The sequence below is a fragment of the Oryctolagus cuniculus genome, chromosome 10 (genome assembly GCF_964237555.1).
Source record: "Oryctolagus cuniculus chromosome 10, mOryCun1.1, whole genome shotgun sequence".
Lineage (NCBI taxonomy): Eukaryota > Metazoa > Chordata > Mammalia > Lagomorpha > Leporidae > Oryctolagus > Oryctolagus cuniculus.
In genome coordinates, this window is record NC_091441.1 from 58,825,362 (window position 1) to 58,832,908 (window position 7,547).

Here is a 7,547-nt window from a genome sequence, read left to right on the forward strand (position 1 = left end):
TCTTGCTGAGGCCTGATATATGATGGATATCATCTCTGTTAAAGAAACATAATATCAATGGTCTATGAATACATCAGCCCTCTGTTTCCAATATTCTACCTATGTTGGAGAACAATTTGGAATTATCTACAGCTAAGCCAGATCACATCTCAATGCAGAGTAACTGAATTATCAGGTTCTTCTCTTTCCCACAAGTTCTTAGGACTCAGCCAATCATCCTTTCCTCTGATGCTCCTACTACTTATTCTACACCTTGTCATTTATGGAAGATACAGTAGTGCTAATAGAAGGAAATTCCTCTGCTATCCTACCTTCTGGTAGCAATGTGTTATTAGTTCTGGTCCGGATCTGGAAGAAGTGGTGTGTGGGACTACCAGGCCAAAGCACCCAATTCACAGCACATGACTCCTGCATTCTAATTTCTCTACTGGGGCTACCAGCATGGTGCCTCAGGGTCTATATACTGCAGAGCCCTCCTACCCCCAACAAAACACACATGGACATACATTGTAAGGAAGAAATAGATCTCTGGGTTGTTGACAACTGACATATTGAAATCAATTTATTATAAGTTATTCATTTTTGTCCTTTGTTTAACCTGACATCTAATTCACCAGCATGTCTTCTATGTCATCAATAAGTGATAGTGTTACTCACTTGCATAATCTCAAACTGATCCTTTCTTCTTTAATGATGTCAACTTTATTGTGCATTCTTCATGTTTACCTCTGCATGTATCTCTACACATATTAATCATAGTAATTTTAAAGTTCTGGTCCAATATCAGGATTGCCTGTTTATTTTTGTTATACATTGTTATTTTGGGTCATGTGATCCTATGACTCTGCATACATAGTAATTTATTTTTTTAAAATTTTATTTAAGTTTTACAAGTTTCATGTATTTCATACATACAGATTTCACATAGTGATACTTCCCAACCTACCCTCCCTCCCACCCACACTCCAACACTTCTTTCTCCTCCATCTCCAACTCCTACTCTTAATTTTTACAGAGATCTAGTTTCAGTTTACCTAATGATCTTAAAGTTAACTCTACACTAAGTAAAGAGTTCAACAAATGGTATTAAGAGAAAAAAACACTGTTCCTCAACAAGAGAGAGAAGTGCTGTAAACAATCATCAAATCTCAAAATTTCCATTTCACTCCAATACATTACATTTTAGGTACTCTATTAGTTACCTCAGATCAGGAAAAACATATGGTATCTGCCATTTTGGGACTGGCTTATTTCACTAAGTATAATGGTTTCAGGTTGTGTCCATTTTGTTGCAAAAGACAAGGTTTCATTTTTTTTTTTTTTTTGAAGCTGAATAGTACTCCGTGTGTGTTTGTGTGTGTGTGTGTGTGTGTGTATCATAAATTCTTTATCCACTTATCAGTTGATGGAAATCTGGGTTCAGTCCATATCTTCACTATTGTGGATTGTGCTGCGGTGAACACAAGAGTACAGATAACTCTTTCAGATGCTGGTTTCTTCTGGTTTAGGTAATTCTCAAGAGTGGGATGGCTGGATCATACGGTAGGTCTATATTCAGATTTCTGAGGTATGTTCATTCCATCTTCCACAGTGGCTGAACCAGTTTACATTCCCACCAACAGTGGATTGGATACATTTTTCCCCACATCCTTGCCAGCATTTGTTGTTTGTTGATTTCTGTATGGGAGCCATTCTAACTGGATTGAGGTGAAACATTGTCAATTTGATTTGCATTTCCCTGATGGCTAGTGATCCTGAGCATTTTTTCAAGTGTCTGTTGGCCATTTGAATTTCCTCTCTTGAAAAATGCCTGTTCAAGTCCTTTCTCCATTTCTTATCTGGATTGGTCATTTTGTTGTTGCTGAATTTCTTGAACTCTTTATAGATTCTAGATGTTAACCGTTTATCAGTTGCATAGTTCTCAAATATTTTCTCCCATTCTGTCAGTTGCTTCTTCACTTTGCTGAGTGTTTCTTTTGCAATGTAGAAGATTCTCAGCTTGATGTAATCCTATTTGTGAATTTTGGCTGTGACTGCCTGTATTTCTGGGGTATTTTCTAGCAAGTCTTTGCCTATGCCAATGTCTTCTGGAGTTTCCTCAATGTTCCCTAAATAATTTGATGGTATCAGGTTGTAGATTTATCTCTTTGATCCATTTTGAGTTGATTTTTGTGTAGAGTGAAATGTGGGTTCTATTTTCATAATCTGCAAGCAGAGATCCAGTTTTCCCAGCACCATTTGCTGAAGAGACTGTCCTTTGTCCAGGGACTGATTTTACCTCTTTTGTCAAAGATGAGTTGGTTATAGATGTGTGGATTGATTTCTGGAGTTTCTATTCTGTTCCAGTGTTCTACAGGTCTCTATTTGTACCAGTACCAGGCTGTTTTGATTATAACTGCCCTGTAGAATATCTTGAAATCTGGTATTGTAATGCTTTCAGATTTTTTGTATAAGATTATATAAGTCTTTTGTATAAAATTTTTGTATAAGATTGTATATTCTGGATCTCTTGTGTTTCCATATGAATTTTAGCATTTTTTTTCTGAGAGGAATGCTATTGGTATTTTGATTGGAATCATACTGAACCTGTAAAGTGCTGTTGGTAGAATGGACTTTTTCATGATATTAATTTTTCCAATCCATGAACGTGGAAGATTTTTTCCATTTCTTAATGTCTTCTTCTATTTCTTTTTTTTAATGTTTTGTAATTTCCACCATAGAGATCCTTGACCTCTTTGGTTAAATTTATTCCAAGGTATTTACTTCTTTTTTGTAGCTATTGTGAATGCAGTTGATCTTAAAAATTCTTTCTCAGCATGGCGTTGTTTATGTATTAAATCAGAGATTAAAAAAGAAATATAACAACAGACACCACAGAAATAAAAGGAATCATCAGGAATTACTGCAAAGAGCTGAATGCCAACAAATTGGGAAATCTAGAAGAAATGGGTATATTCCCAGACACACACAATCTACCAAAATTGAGTCATGAAGACACAGAAAACTGAAATAGACCAATAACCAAAACAGAAATTGAATCAATAATAAAAACCCGGGCCGGCGCCGCGGCTCACTAGGCTAATCCTCCGTCTAGCGGCGCCGGCACACCGGGTTCTAGTCCCGGTCGGGGCGCCGGATTCTGTCCCGGTTGCCCCTCTTCCAGGCCAGCCCTCTGCTGTGGCCAGGGAGTGCAGTGGAGGATGGCCCAGGTGCTTGGGCCCTGCACCCCATGGGAGACCAGGAAAAGCACCTGGCTCCTGGCTCCTGCCATCGGATCAGCGCGGTGCGCCGGCCGCAGCGCGCCGGCCGCGGCGGCCATTGGAGGGTGAACCAGCGGCAAAGGAAGACCTTTCTCTCTGTCTCTCTCTCTCACTGTCCACTCTGCCTGTAAAAAAAAAAAAAAAAAAAAAAAAAAAAAAAAAATAATAAAAACCCGCCCAACAAAAGAAAGCCCAGAACTGGACAGCTTCACTGCTGAATTCTACCAGACATTTAAGGAAGAACTAATTCCAATTCTTCTTAAGATATTCAAAATCATTGAAAGGGAGGGAATCCTCCCAAACTCCTTCTATGAAGCCTGAATCACTTTAATTCTTAAACCAAAAAAAAAAAAAAAAAAAAAAAAAAAAAAAAAAAAAGATACAACAGACAAAGAGAACTATACACCAACACCCCTGATGAACAGAGATGCAAAAATCCTCAACGAAATTCTGGCCAATCGAATCCAACAACATTTCAAAAAGATCATTCACCCAGACCAAGTGGGATTTATCCCTGGTATGTAGGGATGGTTCAACATTCACAAATCAATACATGTGATACATCACATTAACAAACTGAAGGAAAAAAAACATATTTCAACAGATGCTGAGAAAGCATTGATAAAATACAACATTCTTTCATGATGAAACCCTTAAGCAAATTGGGTGTTCAAGGAACATTCCTCAACACAATCAAGGCAATTTATGACAGTCCCACAGCCAGCATTCTATTAAATGAGGAAAAGCTGGAAGCATTCCCAATAAGATCCAGAACCTGACAAGGATACCCACTCTCACCATGGCTTTAACATAGTTTTAGCCAGAGCTATTATGCAAGAAACAGAAATCAAAAGGATACAAACTGGAAAAGAGGAAGTCTAATAATGCCTTAATTACACTTGATCTGAGCCAAAAGGCTGAAAGCAATAGTAGTAATTTCTTAATTAAATGCAGAATATTATATTGGCTGAATATCCCTCAACTGAAATTTCTGAGATAATACATGTTTTGGATTTTATTTGGATTTGGATTATAATATTTTTTATTAATCAGGTATTGGAATATTTGCATATACTTACATATATTGAGATATCTGGGTGATAGGATACAAGTTTAAACATGAAATTTATTTATATCTGCCGGTGCTGCGGCTCACTAGGCTAATCCTCCGCCTGTGGCACCAGCACCCCGAGTTCTAATCCCAGTCAGGGCGCAGGATTCTGTCCCGGTTGCTTCTCTTCCAGTCCAGCTCTCTGCTGTGGCCAGGGAGTGCAGTGGAGGATGGCCCAAGTACTTGGGCCCTGCACCCGCATGGGAGACCAAGAGGAAGCACCTGGCTCCTGGCTTCAGATCGGTGCAGTGTGCCAGCCCGTAGCGGCCATTTGGGGGGCAAACCAACGGAAGGAAGACCTTTCTCTCTGTCTCTCTCTCTAACTGTCTAACTCTGCCTGTAAAAAAAGAAAAATTTATTTATATCTTACATATACCTTATACACATAGTCCAAAGATAATTTCCCAAGCACTTACTTTGTGACCTGTCTTATAAGGTCAGATGTGGTGTTCTCCATATAGGGCATCATATTGATATTCAAACAGTTTCAGAATTTAGAGTATTCTAGATTCTTCTATTTTAGAGGAGTAATTCCTCACCTGTATATGAAAACTCTTAGAAGTTTTGGAACTTGTTGTCTTTCTCTGTACAAAGTGTGATTTTTCCTCAGGAAGCTTATGGTGTGATGCTGAACATCTCAGTCCTGTTGAGGACTTTGTCTTAAGATATCATGGCCACTACACTGAATTAATTTCTTGCCTGTAGGAGGTGACCCTTCACTGTTGTCAATGGCAGCCTGGAATATTCACTGATATCTTTTCCCTGAATATCCTGGGCTGAAACCCTTGTCTCAGTAATATGACTATTGTCAACACTGCACTGAATTTCATGTTTTCCACTTAACTTCTTACTTTGCTTGGCATCCTACAGCTTCAGAAACACATGGAAATTGTTGGGGAAAAAATCAGTGGTATTTGTGTTCATTTTTTATGCATCTATTATCATTGAGACCCTAGAATTTCAGGTCTCCAGTTTTCCATTTTCCATATCCTGAGAAAGTGCTCAACTATCTGCCTTTCATCAGTACTCTTCTCTACAGGAACTTGTTATTAGATTCTTAGCTTCATGGCCTGAATCTATATGGCTCACACCTAAAATCAGCAATAACCTACAACAGAAAGTAGCTGCAGACTATCATGTCATTTCTGAATGTAGATCCTACTTCTCCAAGAATTTTTTTATTTTAATGTTTTCTGGTGCCTTTAAGGAAATGATGTTGTTTTTACTATATTTGGCTTTTCTAAGTGATCTTCAAAAGATTTCTACAAACAACTCCATTAGAACCAGAAACAGAAATATTAACATTCTTTTTCAAGTTATAAAATTATCTCATCTTTTAAAATGAACAGAATTCTCCCAAGTTTTTGGATGATGCTTTGTAACAATAAAATAGGTCATGAAACATGGCTAAATTTTTCCATAGAATTAACACAATTTTCATCATTGTGAGTGGCAAACATTTGTGTTCCAACTACCCTTTCAAGACAATTTAAGGTTATGACCTCATAGTAGAAGATCAGCTTGTTGGGAAAGTAAAATTCAAACAATATTATTTAAGGTATTTTTTTTTTGACAGACAGAGTGGACAGTGAGAAAGAGAGAGAGAGAAAGAGAGAGAGAGAGAGAGAAAGGTCTTCCTTTTCCATTGGTTCACCCCTCAACGGCCGCTATAGCCAGTACACCGCACTGATCCGAAGCCAGAAGCCAGGTGCTTCTCCTGGTCTCCCATGCGGGTGCAAGGGCCCAAGCCCTTGGGCCATACTCCACTGCACTCCCGGGCCACAGCAGAGAGCTGGACTGGAAGAGGAGCAACTAGGACAGAATCCGATGCCCCAACCGGGACTAGAACCCAGTGTGCCAGCGCCTCAGGCAGAGGATTAGCCTAGTGAGCCGCGGCACTGGCCAGTATTTTTTTTTTTTTTTTTTATTTACCTGAGAGGCAGAGAGAGAGAGAGAGAGAGAGCAAGAGTGTTTCCATTGAAGTTCACATTCCAAATGTTTGCATTGATGGGGACTGGGACAAGGGTAAAATTTGGAGAAGCAATCTCATTCCAGATCTCCCATATAGGTGACCCAATCACTTGAGCTTTATAGCTAGACTCGTAGGGTCTGCATTCATGAGATGCTGGAATGACAAACCCAAGCTGGGAATCAAATCTAGGTACTCTGATGTGGGTCTTGAGAATTTTTTAATTTTTATTTAAAAAAAAATGACAGTTTTCAAAAATTAAGATTATATATATTAATGAGATACTAAGTGATGATACATGAATACATTGTAGAATGTCCATTCAGGGAAAATACAATTCTCTCCATCAATGAGCATTTCTGTATAGTAAAAATATCCAAAATCATGTCTTTTAGCCTTTTTATAGAGACACGTAGTATATTAAAATTATCTATAGTCCCCCTACCATGTAACTGAACCCCAGAACTTCTTATTCCTATCTAGCTATGATCTGGTATTCCTCAATCAAATTTTCCTCATCTGTACCCCCAAGCCTCTAGTTACTACAATTATATTTTTAATTTTGATGAGATCACTTTTTAAAAATTATTTGTTTGTTTGAAAGACAGACCTACAAAGAGAAGGAGAGAGAAAGAGTTTTTCCATCTGCTGTTTTATACCCCATGTGGCCATATAGCTGGGATTGGATCAGGTCAAAACCAGGAGTCAGGAATTCCATTCTAGTCTCTCACATGGATGGTAGGAACGCAAGTACTTGAACCTTCTGTTTATGCCTTCTCGTGTGCATCAGCAGAGATCTGGGTCAGAAGCAGAGCACCTAAAACTCAAACCAGCATTGTGATGTGAGGTGCTGGCATTGCAAGTGATGGCTTAACCCTCTATGCCACAACATCAAGCCCCAAATATAGTTATTTTTTAGAATCTATATATGAGTGAGATCCTTTCATGTGTATATATCTGTCTTGGTTTACTTCACATGACATAATGGCCTCCAATTCCATCCAAGGATTTGCAAATGACAACATTTCATTCATTTTATGGCTAATTGTTATTCTATTGTGTATGCATACCACATTTTCTTTATCTGTTCATCAGTGGATGGGCACTCAGATTGTTGTTCTTTCTTTGCTATTGTGCATAGTGAACAATAAACCTGGGAATTCATATTGTCTTCAACAGATAGGTTTCATTTCCCTTGCAATATCCA